General features: G+C 45.3%; 1 pseudogene; it reads right to left on the reverse strand.

Annotated features, from left to right (window-relative positions):
* LOC100768364 overlaps positions 1-9,602 on the reverse strand; it is a 157,697-nt pseudogene extending 148,095 nt beyond the window's left edge.
* Positions 9,603-10,117: the final 515 nt, after the last annotated feature.

Consider the following 10,117-nt stretch of genomic DNA (forward strand, 5'->3'; position numbering starts at 1 on the left):
AAGAGTTAGGCACATCGAATTCAAGAAGTAATTTTTAAAAGGTAGATTTCCCTCTATAGCAACAACTCATGAAGAAAGAGAAAGAAGGAGAGAGAGAGAGCAGATGGAAGAGGGAAAGGAAGAAAGGAAATCACACATGCCTCTCCTTTCACTTTTATTCTACAAGAACCTTCAATACCAGCTATGTTATAAAATTTAAAAGAACAAAAATACCAGCCAGAAGCCATTATTTCTGATTTCCTGACTTGTGTGTTTGATTTTGTGTGTGTGTGTGTGTGTGTGTGTGTGTGTGTGTGTGTGTGTGTGTGTCTGTGCACATGCAGACCTGTGTACAAGCATATGTGTGGTGGCCAGATAGCAACCCTAGCTGTCATTCCTCAGGAACTTTGCACTTTATTTTTCAGCCAGCTTTTCTCCCTGGCCTGGAACTTACCCGGTAGTATAGGCTGGCTGGCAAGGGTTACAGTACAGGTTGTACCAGGTTTCAGGGACCCAGAGTGGACAAAGAGGACACACCACTCACCAATAACTCTTCCTCAGAGGTATGCTGCCCTGAGGGGCAAGGCGAAAGCTCACTTTCCACATGCAATGTGTCTGTGAGGACACTGTGCATGGAGTCCCCTTCAAATCCGAGGCTTCCCTGCCTGGCATTCCCAAGCCCTGCTTACTTGAAACTAACTGTGGGGACCAGGTAAGGCCACATTCCAAGTTACTGCTGTGGCTTAATGGGACTGCTGCCACAAAGGCTGTAAACGAGAGGAAGTCATCCTGTCTGTCTCCTCTGGGGGACAGAATCCATGATCACAGTAGGACGGTTGGTTCCATCTGGAAGGTTGAATTCCATCATCTCTCTCCTTGGACCCTTGTGACCTCAGCTTCTCCTCACCTGTCTGTCTTTAGGTCAAATTTCCATTCCCATAAGAATTCCAGTCATTGGATTTGGGCCCACATTGACCCATCGCCAGAAAATGCCATGCTCACAAGTACTGAGGGCCAGGGTTTCCTCCTCTGAGTGTGGGCGTGAATGACAACCTAAATTAGACCCATAGGCTTGCACTGGTCCCATTTCAGATGTCCCTGCGGTACAGCCAAGGAATGCCTCTCTCTTTAACCCTCTTTATTCCACACTGGGCTTCCTCAACAGGGCTTCATTTAGAAAGGAGTACAGAGCCGGGCGGTGATGGCACATGCCTTTAATCCCAGCACTCGGGAGGCAGAGGCAGGCGGATCTCTGTGAGTTCGAGACCAGCCTGGTCTACAAGAGCTAGTTCCAGCACAGCCTCCAAAGCCACAGAGAAACCCTGTCTCAAAAAAACAAAACAAAACAAAAAAAAAAAAAAAAAGATAGAAAGAAAGTACAGACCACGCCAAGGCACACACCCTCTGCCCTGGCCCCAGGAACCTCATGCCTACTTGCCCAGTCATTCCACATGACAAAGCCCACACACCTGCCACTTCTTCCTGCTCTCAGCCTAGGACAGAGTGGGGACACGTGCCCACCACCTCATAGACTAAGAAGAAGCATGCAACAATGCCTGTGACACTTTTTGTACAACATCTGCCTCACATCCATTCTCACTGCAGTGTGGCCACCTGCTTTCCTGGAGGAGCCCAAAGCTGGTGCTGTGTGTCATACCTCTGACGTGGGTGCCTCGTGGTAACACACCGAGTCTGAGCCTAGACTAAAGCTTGAACTCCTAGCGCTGCCGGTGCACTGGCCAGCATTGCCAATCAGTGAACCCCAAGTTCAGTGAAGGAGCCTACCTCAAAGTTAAAGTTGAGAGCAATAGAGAAAGATACCCAACATGGACCTTGGGCTTCTAAAGGTACCTGCACGGGCAGGTGTGTATGCACACACACACACACACACACACACACACACACACACACACACACACACACACACACACGAAATGGATCAGATAGCATTCTAGGCTTAGGCTATAAACACAGAGGCTGCACCATGACAGTAACACCATGAGGACTGTCCCATGGTGAAGGGAGCTTCCATAGTAAGTACTCTCTGGCCAATTGTAAAGTGCCCCCTTAGCCTTTATTGCTTGAGGCTGACTTACAGCTCCCCTGAAAAATATTAATGAAATAGATACCATTGCTTCCTGTGTCCACCCCCGTGGGTGCTAATGTGTACCCAAGTCTGGGTCTGGAACCCAATTCGGACAGGTTTCAAAGCAGCTCCCCACAGGGGCCTTCTCCAATGCTAGCTGCCATTCAGGTGTGCTGGAGTAATCCTAGATTATTGTGTGGCCTTGTGTGTTAATAGCTGCCCCCATGTTTACCCTAGCTCCTCCTGGGGTTTCGGTGCTAGCCATGGGCCCAGTGGATATTTGCTCAGCTGCAGAAGGGTCTTCTGATCCTGCTTAGAAGGAGCCAAGCCAGGCCTCTCCCTTGTCACTGTGTTTACCGTCCCTATCGCACCGGCTCATCTCACAGGGCTGTGTGCATCACCGGAACGCACACATCTCTCTTCCCTCGCAGCTGTGCAGACAGATCCATGGGTCTGAGTGGGAGTGACATTCATGCAGCCTCCATATGCCCTGCCCTGACCAGAAGCAATCCCTTGAAAGTCTCTGGCACACCCTCCACCCCATTGCCTGGCTTGGAAAAGAGACATGTGGGCTCATCTCCCTGACAGCCCTAGTCTAAAGCAAAGAGGATTTCAGTGGCTGCTTCTTCCTCAAGGTCCAGCCTCAGGGATGACACTGTATGGACAGGGTGGTGATGGTGGGGGGATGGGACACAAAGAAGGGAGCCCAGCTTTGCCAATGAACAGGAGAGAAAGAGCTCTGGTGGAAATGTAGGAGTTAGGCAGGCCTGGCATGCACAGGTACTGACTCTGCCTGTATATGCATTATGTTCTTTGGCAAAAATTCCCTTAAAGCAACTACTAGTCAAGGGAATCTATCATTGCTGAAATATAAGTGGGTCTCCTTTGTGGTGGTGGTGACTCTTCTGGAAAGTATTTATTTTCACGGGGCTTCCCCTGCTCCCATCAGAGGGCATGGACTGATGCTTGTCTGTGGTAGAAATGAGAATCGCCAACTGAACAATGTCTTGTGGTATCCTAGGCACCTGGCCAGGTAGACTCCCCACAAGCCAGGTCTCGTAGCCATTAACACACATGAGTTTGAAGTCCTAAGACATTTGACAACATGTTATGAGTGTCCCTCTGTGATTATCTCAAAGCCCAGAAGCATGGAGTCAATGCTCAGGCCACCACTGATCTCCTGAGCCTCAAGTGGTGCCTGAAATAGAGAACAAGGACTTTGGAGCTGATTGGCAAATCTAGCCTTCCTGCCCTTCTGCTATGCCATCATCTCAATTTACCACAATCTTCATGGCCAGCAACTCCTTGAAATGTTTTCATTAATGGATAGTCTGTTCCCCCCCCTGAAGCTATCCCATTCTTGCCTGATGCCTCTCATTGCTACATTTCAGTTTCCCCTCAACCACCCCTCTCATTTCTTTTCTGTAATATCCTATATTGTCCTCCCATTTGACACTACAGGGACCATTGCTCCTGGTAAGTTCATTCCTTGTAGGTTTTGTGATTTGAGATTGTGTGATCATCTCCAGTTGGTTTCCAGGCACCTGAAATCTATGAGGCACAGCCCCCACACAGGATAAGGACTGTGTCCACAGGGCTTAGAGAGACACTAACCCTTCCAGGATGACATCATTTCTCAACCAGGGCCCATGGACTATGCTGACAGCATAACTCAAACCAGCACCAGGTGAGAGCTGGGCTAGAACACGCTGGTCTTCCTGCCAATGGTCTCACTTCCTTCCTCTGAACTAGTAGGTAGATGGTTTCTAGAATGCCCTTTTACCAAGAACAGCTTTTAATAAGAATTCTGGCTTAGGGGTGTGAATGGAGCAGCAATATGGGGGATATTCTCTCTCAAGCACATGGAAGAGGAAACCCTTCTTTAGGTTGGGGACATCACAGCACAGCTCTCTAGGGCAATGCGGCCAAAAGACTAGCAATACCCAGCCATGCCCAACCTGCTGCCACCAGGACTGTGGAAACAGTCACCAGCTCACAGATAACCCTGAATTACAGGGAGTGTAAACCCTTGTGTTCATGTCTGAGCCTGTAGAGACAGTTTCCCTTTCTGCCCTGTGATTTCAAGTTTAAACATTTAAAATGCTTGTTTTACCACACTGTTAGGTGCTTTTACTCTGTGAGATGAAAGCTGTTGGCTCTGTGATACCTTCGTACCTTACCACGGGATATGGGTTCGCTGGTCTGTGAGGCCCTTTCAGGTTCTTCAACCTACAGTTTTTGCATTTCCTTTTGAGCACTGTTGTTAAACTGGAATTCACGTGCCATTAATCTGTCCATCTAAAGTATGTAGTTTGATATTTTGTCATACTTTTAAGCCTTCCATATTTTAGTTTTTAGTTGCATGTTTAATATCTTCACAGATACACATGACCATCACTGCTATCAATGTTAGAAAATTTTGTAATCAATGTCCCAGCCTGCTAACTAACCATTACTGCTAATCTCTCTTCCCTCCAGCTCTGAGCAGTCATGAACCTACTTCCAGTCTCTGCAGACTTCCCAACTCATGGGATTTCTTTGTCAACAGCTCTATGACATGCGGTTTCTTGAGACTGACTTCTCTGTTGACACACATAGCATTTTTCTCCATTCATTCACATGGTAGTATTTCATTCCTTTTTGTAGCAAAGTAGTTTTCCCCTGTATGGATATCCCACAAGCTGTTTATTCATTCATCACCTATTAATTGACACCTGCTTGTTGTTACCTTTAAGCAACTTCCGTCAAGGAAGGGTCTCATGCAGCCCTGGCTAATTTCAAACTTTCTATATAGCCAAGGGTGACCTTGAATTTCTTTTGGGGGAAGCGAGTATTTTACATTTTCAATGTTTATTTATTGGGAGGAACATGCATGTCCTAACACATGAGGAGGGTCATAGCTCTTGTAGGAATCAGTGCTCTTTCCATTGTGTGAGAACTTAGATCAACGGGCTTGGCAGCAAGCGTCTTACTCACTTAACCTTCTCACCAGCCTGATCTTGAGCTTCCCAGGACTGGGATCCAGACATACACTATACACCGGCTTTTCCTGGTTCCAGGGATAGAGCCCAGGGATTCACATATGCCAGGCAAGCAGTCTACTGAAATTGTGCCACTGTGCATGCCTGCATGCCTGTGCTTCTGCAAGTACCAGTACTTGCATCTATCTCAAGTGTGTTTCAATATGTGGCACTGTGGGGTCATATGGTCACTAACCATTTGTAGGGAGCTCGGTTCAGTGGCTTTGATCTGTTATATTATTTTTAAAAGCATCTGCAGAAGCAGAAGACAGAAATAGAGGCTTGGCCTGACTTTAGGCAGGACCATGTTTATTGCCAGTGAGGAGACATTTTGTCACTCAGGTGTGCACATGGCTAAAATGCCTAGACGAAGATGGAATGCAGCCTATTATGGGGCAGAAATGACTTCCTTAGTCTGCAAGGGAAGCTGGGAAGTACAGTCTTTTAGCAGGATACTATCATTCCTAACTCCAAGGGGATGTAAAAATGCAGGGTCGGGTGTTACAGCTGCTTTGTGCTGAAGAGGTTCTTTGTCAGAGGCAAAGATTTGGGTGCAATGAAGAGGGGTTTCTCTGGTCATGTAGCTGAGCAGAGTCTTAACTCGATTGCCTGTGATAGATCAGACTGTTGCCATCCTATATTTCTGGAGAGACTTGGAAAGTGACTATTTGAGGGCTAGAAGCAGCTGGTTTGGTTACAGAGTAAAACAGATTTTCTGGGACAGGTGAGGGATAGAGAGGAAGGTTAGAGAAAGCAGCCATAGCGTTGATTCAGGGGTGACAGTGACCAGTTCCATTACCAGGACTGCTGCACCAAAATGAGCCAGCAGAAGTGGCAGAGGACTACAGAGCATCAAAGGAAGGGGACAGGAGAAAACAGAGGACTGATGTAAAGAATTGTGTCACTTGGAGTGAAACGGATGAAGGTTCCTTTAGCCAGAGTTTCTCCACAGCACCTGAAAGGTCTTTTTGATGATGTATCAGGAACACATGGAGCTGTTGTAGGGCGAGAGCATTGGGAGAGCTTGTGTGGAGCATTTTGTTTGGGTACAGAGTGAAGTTCAGTAAGACATTTAATGACAGGATAAAAAACATAGGTGTGAGGATAGTGAGGAGGGAAAGAGATCCAGAGGAGGAGCCAGACTGGGAGGAGATCAGAATTCCATACATAGAATGCCCATGGTTGAATTTTTTTCTGGTCTCGGTCTCTAGGTCCTATTTTAAACAAGTTAGGATTTGTTGGCCTGGAAACAGCACTTTTGGGGGAGCACAGATCCCATCCTTAGCAGCAGTCACATCTTTTACCTGTGGGTGCTGCAGCAGCCATGGGGTCCAGCTGTTTCTGAGGATGTTAAGCTGATCTGAGCTGGTGAGACAGAGAGGGTAACTGATGCAAAGGAGGCTTTTTAGTTCTGAGTCCCCAAATCCATGGTCAGAGTGTCAAGAAGAGGGATAAATTGGATGGCCCATGGTCCCCATTTTGAGATCACCTACACTAATTTTAGGGGTTTTGGGGGTGTCAATCTCTTGGTAACTGCTTCAAGGCTTCCAGAAGGGCAGTGACGGGAGCAGTAGTTAGTGTCTCAAAAGAGGTTCCATCCAAGGATCCATGAAAACACTTGACAGTTGGCAAAGATACAGAACATAAATCAGGAGGTAATAACTGCACAGCTTTGTGTACAACAGAGTCACATGGAAAAAAACAAGATCAACATGAGTCAATATGACATGAGGTTAAACACAGAGTTAACATAAGGTTAAAGGCAGCTGTACATCTGACAGACCATGACCTGAGGCAACTGTCATTAGCTGTTTGTTTACATCAGATTCCTTCATAAGGACAAACACCTGGAAGTTTTGTAAAAGAAGCCAGTTAAAATCAGTATCCAAGACATAAATCTGAATAGAATGGGTCTAAGTAATATTCCTTTTACATATGACAAAACTCTGTGTATTTGTTTTAAACATTAACAATACCGTCTACTATTTGATGAACAAAAACAGTTTGGTGAGAGATAATTTGATAAAGTAAACTTTTTAAAATTGGAACCACTACCTTCAATGACCATATCTAGTATTGACAACATGGCAGCACTTACTTAGTTAACATCAAATTGTTACATCTATATTCCAAGATTATATAATAAATGTACCTTATATTGTCATGCCATGTAAAGAGATGATTTAATTTTAAGTTGTAGTATCCAAAAAGAAATGATTTTCAATTTGCAACTTAAAAGTACACTCCTGGAGACAGCAACTGCCTGGCTTTCCAACAGGCACATATCTAGAACATCCTTAGTTACTACCCAAGTTGGTGACTGCCATATCAGGGTTAAATGACTCACTTTACAAAGTTTTCTGAAATTAACCCTATCAACAGAACCTTTTGAAGATCTTTACATTTTCATTCCACACACTCAACCAACAGATGAAAGATGAAAGCAGCCAGTCACATCAAATCTGTAATAAACAATTTACAATGTAGACTGAAGCAACAAAGAATGATGGAGCCAACTCTTTCTCCCTCTGCTGATGCACAAACCTCTAGGTCACCACATACTGACAGTACTAAGCATGTTTCTTAACATCACGTTATTTAAAAGTAGACTGGCTGTTTAGAGGAATAATTTGTAAAGCAAGATATCTGAATGAAATGAGCTTTTAATTTGGGGGATTTCTTAGAAAACAACCACAAGCAGTACTGCCCAAGCCTGTGTACTCCTTGAGGGCTTCAAGGTAAGTGTGGTGGTGACCCCAGAGCTCTCTAACTAGGCAGGTACTAGATTATATGCTCAGGTGCCACAGCTGAGCCCAGAGCGAATCACCTTCATCTAAGTCCTGAAGAATCTGAGGGCCTGGAATAATAGAATAGAATCACTTAATAGACTCATTTGTAGACTCTACAGATACAAAACCAATGGTCAAAGATACCACTTAGATATTCTGAATAACTTTCCAAAGCTGTGAGCTTGATGACAGAGCATCTGACACCTTCCTTTAATGAGGGGACATGGGTGGTTAGGGTATAAACCTGAAATTAGCTTTTGCTAAGAGGAAGAATTGAGTGCCAGGGTAAAGGGTGAGACAATTGAACTAGCCCACAAGTCCCATACCAACTAGGTGACAGGTTTCTGTACAAGGTTATCCTGTCCCCAGCATCCTCCTATGTCAGGCTGGGAGACACTGAGGACAGAGTAATTGCTATTTGCCTCTCTGTTGTTCAAGACACTTAGGATGTTGGTGCAGACTCTGAGATCCTCCAATAAGTGAGAGAATCCATCCCCTGTGTCATGTGAGACATGAGGAATAATTCATCTTTAGATAAAGACTTTTTGGTTTGGGCTACATGGACAGGACCGGTCAGGCCTCTACAACTGGAGGCAGAAACAGCAGGCCACTGCTAGGTCTCATCTTCCACGCATCTCATCCTGCCATGAAATTAGCATGTAATTTACTCTAGTAGGATGCTGCTCCACCCACGGGAACTACAGGAGGCTGCCATGAAGGTCTACTGTAACTTTAGTTTTACTGAAGTCTTCAATCTTTCATAACCAATTTTTTAGAAAAATATATCTGACTCAATACTATTTTACATTAAACAAATCTTAAGCTTATTTTATCCCTGTTAAGTTTGGACCTTAAAAAAAAGTACAATTCTTGAATTATAAAGATCCTTTAGTATCAAAATAAAATTTAAACCATAAATACATTTGAGAGAGAGAGAGAGACTGGGAATCTCATTTTCCTTATTCTTTTATAATATGCTTTTACAAAATACCAGTTTTTTTATGACTAAGTTTCAAAACACACCATCTTGGAAGCCTGCTGTTGCCTCCTTGGTCTAAAACAGAGGAAATTCAACGAAGATCAGAGAGCTCAGAAGATCTAGTGGTTTTATGGATATTGCTTTAGTTGATGAATAAACACCATGTGGTCACCTTAACTAATATGGCAGAGAAGTCACATGGCATACCCTCTCTTTCTTTATTTCTTTGTTTTTTGTTTGTTTGTTGGTTTTGTTTGGGTTTACATTTTGTTTTTGTTACTGTTATTTTTCTTTTTTCGTTGTTGTTGTTTATTGAAAATATGACAGAACAGATTCAAACAGCTCCACGATTCAAGTGGTGTCTTGAAATTCATCCCAACTGTAGGCTGAGTGACCTTCAGGTTGGAGAGACTGCCAAAGTCCAGAAGCTTCAGCATTTCCTTGGTGTCAGGATCGACCTCAATGATCTCCTGGTCTAGGGCTGAGACTTCAGGAACATAATTATCTCTCCTCTCTCTCTCTTCCTCCTGCAACTTGACAGAGATGCCTCTCACAGGACCTCTCTGAATCCTCTTCATGAAATGCGTGACATAGCTGGCTATCTTGTTTCAGAGTTTCTTGCTGGGGATAATGGTGATCTCCTCACACACACGCTTGTTGGTGTGGAAATCATTGCCCAGGCTTGTGTAGTATTTCTCGATGATGACCCAGGCTGCTTTCTTCACAGTCTTGGTGCGAACGCGGCCCATGTTGACGGGTCCTGGTAAAAGAGCGTTGTTGTTTTTCAAGACAGGGTTTCTCTGTGTAACAGTCCTGGCTGTTCTGGAACACACTTTGTAGACCAGGCTGGCCACAAACACACAGAGATCTACCTGCCTCTGCCTCTGCCTCTGCCTCTGCCTCTGCCTCTCTCTCTGCCTCTCTGCCTCTCTGCCTCTGCCTCTGCCTCTCTGCCTCTCTGCCTCTCTGCCTCTCTGCCTCTCTGCCTCTCTGCCTCTCTGCCTCTCTGCCTCTCTGCCTCTCTGCCTCTCTGCCTCTCTGCCTCTGCCTCTCTCCCTCTGCCTCTCTGCTCTGCCTCTCTGCCCTCTGCCCTCTGCCCTCTCTGCCTCTCTGCCTCTGCCTCTGCCTCTGCTCTCTGCCTCTGCCTCTGCCTCTGCCTCTGCCTCTGCCTCTGCTCTGAGTGCTGGTATTAAAGACATATACCACCACCACTTGGCAGCATGCCCTTTTTTTATTCCTTAGTAAAGATGGCATTAAGTCACAT

This window comes from Cricetulus griseus, assembly GCF_003668045.3.
Source record: "Cricetulus griseus strain 17A/GY chromosome 1 unlocalized genomic scaffold, alternate assembly CriGri-PICRH-1.0 chr1_1, whole genome shotgun sequence".
In the NCBI taxonomy this organism is placed as follows: domain Eukaryota; kingdom Metazoa; phylum Chordata; class Mammalia; order Rodentia; family Cricetidae; genus Cricetulus; species Cricetulus griseus.